This window comes from Eretmochelys imbricata, chromosome 7 (genome assembly GCF_965152235.1).
Source record: "Eretmochelys imbricata isolate rEreImb1 chromosome 7, rEreImb1.hap1, whole genome shotgun sequence".
Classification (NCBI taxonomy): Eukaryota; Metazoa; Chordata; order Testudines; family Cheloniidae; genus Eretmochelys; species Eretmochelys imbricata.
The window spans coordinates 96,581,934-96,595,397 of NC_135578.1; the positions used below are offsets into that span (position 1 = coordinate 96,581,934).

The 13,464-nt window shown below is 38.8% G+C and overlaps 1 pseudogene; it reads left to right on the forward strand.

Annotated features, from left to right (window-relative positions):
• Positions 1-6,865: 6,865 nt before the first annotated feature.
• Positions 6,866-9,114, forward strand: LOC144268204 (small ribosomal subunit protein eS21 pseudogene; annotated as a pseudogene).
• The last annotated feature ends 4,350 nt before the right edge of the window (positions 9,115-13,464 follow it).

Sequence of the window (13,464 nt, forward strand, 5' to 3'; positions counted from 1 at the left end):
TATATCACATATTTTGAACCCAGATTCACATTTGATTCATACTTAAATCGTCTGGTGTTACGTCACTGTATACTGCACATTGTTAACTTCATAAATGCTAAGGTTCTAAAATATGTAAAATTAATTAATCCTACCCCATATTATGGGATATTTTCTCCTGTATTTGTTATTATGATTTTCTATTTTGAGTCTTTATCTTAAATTGTAAAAACAAATCCAATATATTTGGTCCATAGCAAGTTGACAGGTTGCAATATTCTAATGTATTCCAGCACTGATTGACCAACGCAATGATTTATCTTCTGGATGCATTAAGTCTTAGAGATGATATTTCTGGGATGTAATATATGGTATTGCAATCTCCTTAGCTGTATTGTATTATGTGCATGTATACAGTTCATTTCCATGATAATGGGAGGGGGAGGAGTGTTGTAAATAGCAAAATGGAGTAATTCAGTGCTGTCAAATTTCTAAATAATGTGTGCTAAATTCTGCCCACATGCAACTTCCATGGAAATCAGTAGAATTTGCCTATGCCTGACTTTAAACTAGCCAGCTTTAAACTAGCCACAGCAACACAAGCTTCAGTGTGAGCTAGCCCCGGCAAGTAATTTCTAAGGGTTCCAGGCAGGCTTGTATGCTGGAGCGCATGTGCTGCAACTTCACTTCTCCGGGACCAGAGATAGCTAGATTAAAGCCTGGGTATGTCTTCTCGACACCCTGTGATTACAGTATAGACATACCCTAAAAATAGATTTTGGCCCAGTATACTTTTCCCCTATACACTCCATTGTTCTTTTTTTTCTTCCAAAAATCGATAAAGGTGAATGTGACCCATTAAATTTAATTCAGAATCAGAGCTGGCTGAATACTGTACACATTTTTCTCAAATATTCACTTTTAATTTTAAATGGATTCAGACACCTTTTGTGTTTACCTTCCAGGAATAGTTCAGGAAATAACAAATTTCACATTTCTAATCACAAGTACTTGAGATGGAAACCCAAGAAGAGTTACTCTTATGAAATTAGGGACAGAAGAATGTCAGGTGACACATGTCCTTTCAGAACAACTCCACATGTGAATGTCAAAAGTTCACAATGAACTGCTTTCTAATAATCTCCGGCAGTAGACTGTTATTCACAGAATAGATTCACATTAATTATTCACCGAAAAGTCCAGTACACAGAATCATAGTCCTAAAGACCCATTTCTCCCATGATGCCTACTGGTAATTATCCATTTAATTAAGGGTTGGTTGGGTGGGTCTCTTATATTTAGTTGACTTTCATTTATTTTTTTGAATATAGTATATTTAAATATGTATTTAATGCAGGCGTAAATAGATATTTTACATATTTCAATTACATCCCTAGCCTCCACCCTGCCTGTTGTTGTTTAAGACCCAGTTCTGCTATCCTTGCAGTTGGACCCCATGTGACTTCTGTGCTGGTGGAAGGGTCCACCCTTACAAACTGCAGGATTGGCCTTTAGATGGAAATCTCATTGGGCCATTGACTGTGGCTTTCAATGTTTCTACAGCACATAGCACAATAGGGCCAAAATCCTGACTGGGACATCTGAGCACTATCAAACTAGAAATAATTCATAATAATAAATGGTTGAAAGGCCAAGCCGCAAAAATGATCAGAATGTTTGCTGGCTGAGGATGACAAGAGGGCAATTATTAGATTTGATATCACAAGCAAAATCATGCTTTTCGGGTGCAGGTTTGAACTGTTGTTTCCCATGGAAGTTAACAGAAGTATAGTTCATAATCCTGAAGAAAGAGTCTCACTCCACATGCCCCAACTTCCATATGCCAGTCAGCAGTATATATGGGCCGTAAAGACACTGCACATGGCTGGGGAGAATTCCCCCACTGCAGAAGCAATGTAGGGCCGATTTAATCAGCTCAGTGCCAGGGACCATACCAGCCCTCTCCCCCCAACTGACCAAAAATCCACGCAGAGCGGAGAAGGTTTGAAGGCACCTCTGTCTTCCCTCCCACTGGGTTGCGTACTCTGGTGTGTGCTTCACAGAGTCACAGCATAAAACTGTTTTGTTAATTTAGGCAGAAATGATTTTACTTTGAATTTTAAAGATTTTTTCTAATTTCAGCTATCATTAATTGTGAAATGTACCAATAGATTCTCTCAGTTAACATATTTGAGAAACAATAGTTTAAGCCTGTACAGAAAAAGCATGACTTGGAATTTTAGAGTTAATAAATAACTTCCTGTCTGTCCAAAATTAACTTATTGAGAGTCCAGCCTACATTCCTGGCTCAACCAAAATTTCTGTTGACTTCAGTAAGAGTTTTGCCTGAGTCCTTACTCTGTGACAGGTCCCTTAAAAAATCTATGTTTTAGCCAGAAAAATTAGCTTAAAATAGCCCCTTGTAAACAATACAAGGCTTTTAAATTAAAAAGTATGAAATCAGGTTTCATAAACTGGTTCTATAACAAAACAGCTCGGAGTCACTTTCATTGTAAAATCAGTTCTTGCATCCTGAACAAATTTACAGATACACATGCATTTAATATATAGCATCCAAGAAATTAGTAATATACATTACTTTAAGCAAGTCCTGTTGAGATACAATTCTTGAATATACATGCATACACAGAAGCTTGAACATTCTGAAAAAGAAAGTTTAGATACAACCTTTGCTCTGGGGCTCAGTTTTCCATTTCCAACTGACATGACGAGTCAGTCCCATTGAAACCAAAAGGGCTACTCATGTCATTAAGGAATGCAGAATTGAGCTCTGAATAAAATCATTGAGAGTTTTGTCTGAGTGAGGACTGCAACACAGGGCTATGAACGTGAATGTTGTTTTTATGCAGTAAAATGAATAATTCATCATTTTCATTAGTGCAGATCAAATTAGTTTGCTTTAATTCAGATCAATATAGTATCATGTTCCAGGATTTTAGTATTTTAAGTTTTATAACAATGTGGCTGTGATCTTTAGATTTTGGGAGATTTGTTAGAATTGGCTACAGTTCTGTAAGGATGGAAAAGGCAGCATCAGCAACCTGTATACAAAGTTAGAGCTGACCTTTAAAATAAGAATAAACAACATATATACTGTATATGAGTAGAAAAGGATTGCTAGTGAAATAAAAATATAGATATTTACATTTTCTTCCATAAATTTCCAGTGACTAAAAGTGCAACTGTTTTTAATAAATACATTCAAATGTTTTCATTCAATGCTGCATATTTTAATCAGTTATATTATATATTTTTCAAATAAAGTCACTATTACACAGACAATTTATATAGCTATGTTTAAAGTAAATTTTCAAAATGAGAGATCTGCAGGGATAGGAGGTTGGCTTTCTAAATACCTTTCTTGGAGCAGTGTCCTGTGTGCTATCAGTTCAGTTTTCATAAGCAAATTTTACTTTTTAAAAAGAGCTTCCTCTAATTTGACTGTTCTCATATCTTCATAAATAATAATTCCCCAGGGAAAAAAACTAACATGATTTTTCTATAGTTAAGTATAAAAGACATGTAAATAGAAATATTAACAATGTTTAATTTATCTGAAGGAAAAAAACAGCCAGGGGCACTTCTGGATCGAGGTACTTGGGTATCTTGTAAAGCTCCTGGAAATAAAGTTGTGCCTTTATAGAAAGGATGCTCCAAACTTACCTATATGAAAAAGATTTTGCACATCGTTCTTCCTTTGTGCTGGAAGGAGAGAAGATAATGCTGCCTGCTGGTCACCTCTAATCCGGCTTTGCAGCCCTAGGATCAGTTCAGGGATCAGGAATCATGGATGCTCTTCTTTGCTGGAGTAGTGCACTCGGGTTAGTGTGTGGGGGAGCCTGACTTACTAGCGCCTTACTGAGCGTGTTTGGAGGGGGGGGGGGAAGATGGAGATAGCAAGGGGAACGGCATGAGGGGTGGGGGGTCATGGTCTGAGTACACATCTGCTGCGACTCATCTCTACCACTCTCAGTATACTGCAGGAATAGTCCGGGGCTTTGGAAGGCGCCTGGATTCGCTGGAGACAGGGAAGGAGGGGTGTGAATGGCTGGAGAAGGGAAGTCCGGGCTCGGGGTTAAATTGCACGTGTAGTGCTAGGTTCTCCTCCCCGTCGGATTTTCCTCCCTGCCTGATAGTAAGAACGCCGAAGTGATCGGTGCTGCTTAGTTACAACAGTGAAGCTGCTGCCCTAACTCTGCCCTCATTTGCCATCAGAATTTGTCCTCCACGGAAAACAGGAGTAAAAATGGGGCAGGGGGAAGAGAGGGGCAAAAACGGGAAGGAGGGAACAAAAATGAGGACGATTGGGCGCAACTCACTAGAGGAGGGACAGAGCGGGAGGGAGGACAGAGAGGCACACTGCAGAAATGAGGGCGAGGGTAGAAACGGGAAGAAGGGATTAGAGGGGCCGAAATGGGGAAGAGGAGCGGTGTGTCGCTCCCCCGGAGGCGGTGCCCGCTCCTGCCTAAGCCGGGCTGTGGTGCTAAAGCCATGACGCAGCCCAGCGCCCGGATAACGCAGCATTGATCAAGCCAGAAAACTGAGAGCTGCGGCCGGCGGGAGACTTGATTCATTGACCTGCCACTACTCCCTGAGCCCGGCTAAGCTCTCGGAGCCATGCTTGTGTGGTGGTTAAAAGAGTTCCCTGCCCGTGGCAGGGACGGGGTGGGGACTGAGGTGTCCTAATTGGTCGGTTGAAGGCACAGGCAGAAGGAGGAGAGTGGAGGGGAAGCTCCTGGCATAAAGCAGGAAGTCCCTCCCTGACCAACAACCCCTTCTTTACACTCTGTGTGTGTCCCACTTCTGTGCACAGCTGGAGCCATCAATAAGAGTTAATCTGAGCAAAGTGACATGGCTCTAGCCACATGTACCCTGTGTGGTCCATGGAATCTAGTTGTTGTTTTTGGGTTTTGGGGGGGAGAAGAGGGTATTTTTCTTCAGAACAGTTCATTTAGTTTGCATTAATAAATGTCTGTTTTAACGTTATAATGAGGTAATATCTTTTATTGGCCCAACTTCTACTGGTGAAAGAGACACAGAGCTCTTCTTCACTCCAAAGCTTGTCTCTTTCACCAACAGAAGTTGGGCCAATAAAAGATGTTACCTCACCCACCTTGTCTCTAATATCCTGGGACCAACACAGCTACACAGCACAGCTACAACAACATGTTAACCTTTATCATGTGAAGTTTTGGAATAGCCTTCCAAGGGAAGCAGTGGGGGCAAAATATCTATCTGGCTTTAAGATTAAACTTGATAAGTTTATGGAGGAGATGGTATGATGGGATAACATGGTTTCGGTAGTTAAATATTCATGGTAAATAGGCCCAATGGCCTGTGATGGGATATTAGATGGGGTGGGATCTGAGTTACTACAGAAAATTCTTTCCTGGGTATCTGGCTGATGAATCTTGCCCATATGCTCAGGGTTTAGCTGATCGCCATATTTGGGGTCGGGAAGAAATTTTCCTCCAGGGCAGATTGGAAGAGGCCCTGGAGGTTTTTCGCCTTCCTCTGTAGCATGGGGCACGGGTCACTTGCTGGAGGATTCTCTGCTCCTGGAAGTCTTTAAACTACGATTTGAGGACTTCAATAGCACAGATATAGGTGTGAAGTTTTTTGCAGGAGTGGTGGGTGAAATTCTGTGACCTGCGTTGTGCAGGAGGTCAGACTAGATGATCATAATGGTCCCTTCTGACCTAAATATTTATGAATCTATCATGGTTTTCAGGAAAATTATGTTCTGCTCACATGTAAAGCAGAAAGGATTTCTTCCAAAGAGGAATACATTTCAAAAGCTTGTATTACCAGAGGGGGAACAGTAGCAGGCCTTAAAATTGTTTGCCTAACGCTGTCTGTTTAGAGCCTTATTTTCAGTCGTGCTTTATTTTTTCAAGCCGTGGCCAGTTAGGCTGAAACTTCCCATGCATGCTCTCTGCCCCTGGCTACAGTTTTCTGGAAAATTTCAGTTAAAACCATTCAAGTGTTTCTGAGAATTAAATTAGGGGAAAATGGTTGTTTTGCCAATACAAAAAAAAATGTTTCTATAACCCTTACAAACACACTGGAGTACTGTTTGCTGCCTGTGAGCTCTGCTCGCTACAGAGCAAGAGAAAAGACAAGTGGGGGAAGCCATTTCTAGAGTTTTTCTTTTTTTCCAGTCAGAAATTTCATCCACTGGACCAGGTCTAAGGACAGGAAAGCATAAGCAATTTCTGACAGGGTTTAAAGTCAGCCATCAGAAATTGTTACTCCCGTCTGGGGCTAAGGCAGGGGTGGCCAACCTGAGCCTGAGAAGGAGCCAGAATTTACCAATGTACATTGCCAAAGAGCCACAATAATATGTCAGCAGCCCACCATCAGCTCTCCCACCATGCTCCCAGCGCCTCCCACCCACCAGCAGCCCCCTTAGATCAGTGCCTCCTGCTCCCTCCCCCACTTCCTGATCAGCTGTTTCATGGTGTGCCGGAGGCTCCGAGAGGGAGGAGCGAGGGCATGGCAGGCTCAGGGGAGGGGGCGGGAAGGAGTGGAGTGGGGGCAGGGTCTGTGGCAGAGCCAGGGGTTGAGCAGCGAGCAGACCCCGGCACACTGGGAAGTTGATGCCTGTAGCTCCAGCCCCGGAGTCAGCGCCTATACAAGGAGCCGCATATTAACTTCTGAAGAGCCGCATGTGGCTCCGGAGTCACAGGTTGGCCACCCCTGGGCTAAGGAAAGGGGAAGGGAAGCGATTTCTGACAGAATCGCCACCATTTATCAGAATGTGCTATAATTGGTCTGGGGGATAAGGAAAGGTTAGGGAAGTAAATTTTGACAGAGTTCTGTCAATTCATTCTCACCTGTCAGAATTTAATATCTTTGAACCAAGATGAAGAGAAAAGGTGAGAGAGACAGCGTTCATTCTCAGCTCTCTGAAATTGCTACCCAGGGGCCAAGATGATGACAACAGTTGAGGTAAGCAACTTCCGAGAGGCTCCTTGTCACCTACTAGAATTTGGTACTTGTGGTCCAGGGAGGAGATGGAAGCATGTTTTATTATGGTAGAAAAAATGATAGGTAATTATAGCCAGTGTTGTTACCAGTAGCAAATTCTGACAAGGAGGGTGATTCTGACTGTGCATGCCTGCTAGCCAGTCACATAGTGCTGAAGAATTCTCCAGCTACGGGACAACATCAGCAACAATGATTAAAGTTAAAAGTAGGAGTGAAAGAATAGCTCCCACTTCAACAGCTCTCAATAGCAAAATTGGAGCAGATTTTGCTGCTCTCTTGTTTTTCTGTTATTGACTGTTATTGCCTAAAGCCCTTTTTAAATTAAAGAAATGTAAAATCGTACATATACTGCAAACGCTGAAGCCTGATCTGATTATAAACCCAGCATATGCGCTGAGCTTGCCTGCACTGAGGTACCCTTCCTATCTTCATAACTGGGACACTCTCTCTCTAGCTATGTTCCATGTACAGCATTTGTTTTTCATTCATCAAATAAGCAGAAAGGAAGCCTTAAAACACACTGAAATACACAAAATCCCTGATTGTTTTCACCACAGAACAGCTGCCACTGCAGGAGACAACGTATTTCAATCCCATGTGGTGTTTTATAAAATTAGAATAAAGAAAACAGTTTAAGAGATTATACCATTACCAGTGTGATGACAGCACCGATGCGTTAGTTTGCTCATTTTTTCTCTTTTCTATTCTGAGATTATTGTAGGATTTTGGAAAGCTAATGGGAAACACTGAAGGTCCTAACTAGTTTCAAGGATTATTGTTTTAGAGATTTCATAGTATCTGGGTCTGTCAATGTTTCTGGTTCCCCTCTGAGTGTAGGCCACACAGAAATTTAGTGTGAAAAAGAATTTGGCCAAGATTTTCTAAAGTGTTTATTATTACTGTGTACTTCAGTTTTCAGTGCACCACTTGAGCTGTTCAGCAGATTCTGAAATTCAGGCACTTGTAAAGCATCTCAAATTGGGAATGAAAAATTGAGGCCCTTAATATCACCAGACACTTTTGAAAATCTTGGGCAGCTATAGCTCTTATATCACTATAGCAATATTGAATGACAGTAGCCTTTGGTCAGCCTGAATCAGAATTTCCTGAAATAACATCTTTACAGGGATGAATGTGCCAGTGTCAGAGTCATGCAGATAAAATAAACAGTATTAGAATTAAACCCAGTTAGTGTACATTAAACTATTAAGGTTGTCAATATAACAGGTTAATGTAAATGTAAGTTCTTCCTCTCTCTTACTCTATTCATTTTATTGTGATTTGGGCTTGCAACGCACATAGGGTCAAATTCTCCATTAACATTTGTGTTCCAAGTCACAGACAGGTCAATTCTACAAGGTGTCCTCAGTTCCCATTGAGATTATTTTGTAGGACCAGAACCATAATCTGGCTAGAACAAGATATATTTAATTGTATTGATATTGGGCTTGATTGAAGTACACTTATTTATTTTCAGTTGTGTCTACCCCTACAAATAGTCTCATTAAAGTCAATGGGATTTCTTGTGGAGTAAGATACTACTCACCTTGAGTAAGGCAATCACAATTTGGCCTACATAGTTATTATTTATTCTGGCTTCTTAGGACACATTCTTGTCTACTCCCATATGCTTAATCATTCAGAGAGAAGCTTTACCCCTTCAATCTCATTTTTATCCTTAATCTAAATCCAGGAGATTTATTTTAAATTGTTATGAACATATGTTTGTAGCTATACAGTTTAAACATAATTATACAACAACTTTGCTATATATTTGCCTTATAATGAATAAACATATATATAATTTCAAAATAGATGTTCAGTATTCATATTTCAGATTAAAAAAACACTTGTCACAATCTATAGAAATACAAAATGTAGATGGACTGTAGAAATTTATTGACCCATATGTTCCTAGTAATTTTCTGCTAGTGACAGAATAATTGGTGCTAAGGCCTATGCTTCCTTTCAAATCATTGGTTTGTGGTTGATGAGGCTACAGGCAGGTTCAATTGCTAGTTCAAAGCTTCAGCCATCTGTAGAGCAATTTGTAGGATGGGAAAATCAGATGACTCCCTCCCCAGACTGACAAAGAATGATGGGATTGGTTCAAACAACTTCTAGCAAAAGAGAATCTTTGATATAGAACATTTGTTGTAAAACAAGAATTAGATGTAGTGGATCAAATTCTGTGGTGCTCCATGACTGTTTTGTGCTACATCAGAGGTGGAATCTGGCACTAAAGTCACCTTAACCAGCTCAGGGAGAATGACTACAGTGTAAAAGGGATCCTCCAGTGGTGTGAAGCTGATGTAGGAACAACCACTTATTTTTCTTGCTCCCAGTGTAGCAAGGAAAAGGAAATTCAACCAGAGGAAATAGAATGTGGCTGGGGTATGTGCTGATCCTCTGCTGCAGTTTCAGGTCCTTGTGGTTATTTGCAGCCTACAAAGTTTGAATACAACCTGAGGGCCATTCTGAGTACTTGATCCTCCATTGCCATGCACCTGTATAGTTACATCAGTGCAAAGTGTGTGTAAACAGCTACCAAATCAGAATGGTAGCATTTTACAATCATTTTGCCATTTGTGTGAGTGAATACACAAGCTGCAGAGCAATGGCAAGTCAGGCCAAGAGTGTTAAATTTTGGGAGGTTTAATGCCTGCTTTAAATGCAAGTCCCAACTCCAACTTAACTATTGAGCTATTAACCTCTATAATATTATGTGCACAGAGTTTAGGGTGACCAGATGTCCTAATTTTATAGGGACAGTCCCGATAGTAAGGCTTTGTCTTATATAGGTGCCTATTACCCCCCATCCGCAGTTCTGATTTTTCACACTTGCTATCTGGTCACCCTAATAGAGTAATAGTCAAAACATATAAATCATAGCTAATGAAATACTCTTATTAATCATGACAATTATTGAATCTAGTAAAATATCACAAGAAACCTGTACAGTTGCCATGCTACTCATACTACCAGTAGTAGTTCATTGAGATTTTTGGGGTTATTGAATATTGAGAATAGAAAACCGAGAGAGCACACCCCTTTTTTAGAGTGTTATTCTGGTTTTCTTACATAGGCAAAACACCCACAGAGCTGAATGGGGTTGCATAGTACATCTGAGAGTAGACCTTAGCCCATGATTTATGTCTTAATAGTGTCTTTTTAATAAATTGTTTTCTGGGACATTCTGTTACTTAGAGTACCTGGATATGTTCATCATGATACTTTCAACAGGTTTCATATAATGTCTGATTCTTATCATGCAAGTGATATGTTTTTTAATGAATGGAAATTCATGCTAATAATATCAGTGTTTAAAGGTAATTAATTAAATTACCATTTTAAATTAGAAAGTGAATGAATCATCACAGAAATTTCTGTCCTGTTTCCAGCCAAAAAAAGTTGAAAAATGTCATAAAACTTGATATATGTCACAGTTGCAAAATATTTTCCTTGTAGATAGTTACATTTAAAACTAGTTATACATTATGCTTGAGGGCTTCAAATTCTTTATTTGCTTTTATACAAATATTCTAGTAAATTTGTTGTTTTATCTCAAAATAAAAGGAACCATCTTCTTCTGATTTCAGCAAGAGAAATACTTGTGTGGGGGATTTTTCATTTTATCACTCATGCAATTTTGTAGTAATCAAAAATGCCAGACTTCTCAGTCCCCAATTTATTACCATGGGCTCTATTGACTCTTTCATCTTACGTAACTTAAACCCCAAGTTCATATTGGTTGGTTCATAACTTCTGCTGCTACTACTGTCAAGAGATGCTTATGCACTTAGTACTCAAAATGAACAGGACAGGAGCAAAACAGCTGTTATACTTGGAAAGTAAAAATGTATGTTTCCCATATAACTGTAGTTTCATAGAATTTATAAATGTGGATATGTTGCTGTAAAGATCAGTTTACATATTGTTTTTGCTGAATAGAAATGACTTGAAATGTTAGGATATCTTGGGGCATAAGATTTCTCAGTATTTATACTGCGTTCAATGCCATCTTGGATAATTTGATTCTGAGAAGACTTTTTTTCACAAATAACTACCTTTAAAATCTAGATCAGAACATCTGCAGCGCTGATTACTAGTGCTATATGACCGTTAGGAGCTGGAAAATTGAGACTGATGAAAAACATGGCGAACCTTCAGTTGTGAGTAAATGGACATTCTGGAGAGTTATCAAGGTTGGCTGGACAGGGTGGATATGCTGTTTTAGTCTCTAGGGCTATTTGTGTTACCAATTAAAATATTCTCAATATATTAATATATAAAATACTTAAAGGGACATCACACATATTGTAGGCTAAACTTTAGTTGTTTGTTTCATTTTATATAACCTAATATGAATAATATATATATAATCAATTTTTTTTAAATTACTGCAAAGATTTTGATATGGATTTAAATATTTACTTGCAGTATTTACAACCCAAATCTTGCAGAAATGTGCTACTGACTAAGAGTCTGAAAATGAGACTTGTATATTTTCATGGCTAAGCTGAATGAAATGCAAAAAGTAAAAACAGTATAACAGCTAAAATATAAAGTTGAAATCATTCAGTTTTAATAATATAATTATGAATAACAGTTAAGGATTTTAAAATTCATTTATTAAATAGTATCCATTTTAAATGTTTAATTAAAATGTACTTCACTATGCAGTCCAGTGTCTAAGTAAATATAGTGGGATGGAAAAAAACCACTTCAAAAATATGGTGTATTTTTAGAATTCAGAAGAACAAGTATATTTTTCTGATTATGATTATAAATTACATGAGAAGTAGAGGATGAGTCAGTCAGTGTTCCAATACCTAACAAGGTTTACATTCAAATGTGAATGTCCATCCATGAAAAATCCACATACTTATACCTAGTATGGGCTGCATGGCTAGTTGCATTTAAAGGATTATTACAATATTCAGTGACCCGAGGACTACATTCTTCAGCAATGATCTCAAAAATTATGTAAGTGAAAAATGAGTAACATACACTTTTAAAAAGCTGGCTCAAAGATCCTGAGGACTAATATCTACTCTTATTGTCACATCTCTTCCCTTGGCCCTCAGGAGGCAGCACACCAGATGGTTTCTTTATCAGGATTATACATGGCCTGTGTCACATTCATTGAATGAAATCACTAGCCTCTTATTCACAAAGCAACTTTATCTCTTATCTGGTATATTTTAACAATGACAACTCTGAAAATTAAATGTATCTCTTGGAATATAAACAGTTTTAATAACCTCATTCAAAGAAAAAAATATATACTCAGTGCTTAAAAAATGAGACTTGACATTTCCATGCTGCAGGAGACACGGCTGACAGAATTTGAAAATTGTAAACTTACTAGACATTAGAAATTGAGAGGCCTACCCAGTTGTTTTAATTCTAAAGCAAAGGGTGTTGCTATACTAATACATAAAAAGTTGTATGTTAATATTCTGCACACAAGGTCTGACAGTGAGGGCAGATTTACTATCCTCATGGCTGAAGTTGGCAATTCTGCAATCATCTTTGCCAATCTTTGATCCCAAATGTTTTCATTGTTTTTTTTTTTCCTGAGAATAAATGACATGGGCCGCTATCCTGTTGTTGTAGCTGGAGACTTTAATGAAACTATAGACCCAGTCTTTGGTAAGTCTTCTCCATCTCCATATAAAAACACTAATACTTGTCAGATACTTCATACATACATGGTTGATTTTGTGTTACCAGATTTGTGGAGACTGGGTAATGCTTTGGCCAGAGACTATAGGGTGGTTTTTTTTTTGGTTGTGGGGTTCTGCAGCTCATTCAACATATTCAAGACTTGATCAATTCTGTCACTGATTGTAGCATTGGTACTATAGTTATATCTGACTATAGGTTCCTGGGTATGCACCCCAAGCTAAAATGTGGAGATTAAATACCTCTCTGCTGTTTGATACATCTTTTGTTAACTCTATTCAGTAGCACTTGGACCATTTTTTAAAAACAAATGCCCCCCCTGCTTCATCAGCTGCCACACTCCTGGAAGCCTTTAAAGCCTTCATCAGAGGCCATATAATCTGTTATGCCCCCTTTAAAAAGAAAGGGAGAGAACATAAAATTGATATCCTTGAAAAGGAAATTAAGACCTTGGATACAGATTATGCTTCAGTCCCTACCCCAGAGAAACACAGAACCCTCATCTATCTAAGGTATGAAATCAACAGACTTCTGCTCTAAAAGGCTGAGTTTGCTTTATTCTGTTTGGGTCAAAACTATTGAGAATCTGGTAAGAGAGCTGGAAACCTGCTGGCATATAGATTTAAGCAAAGGCTAACAAATAAGATTGCTGCTACTCACAATAGTAGCAGTAAATTATATACACCACACCTATTAATAATTTCAAGAGTTTTATTCAAAACTATATTTAGCTGAAGAGGGATCAGTGTATTTCTTTCTATTCATCAAAGTTATTTCCAGAAATTC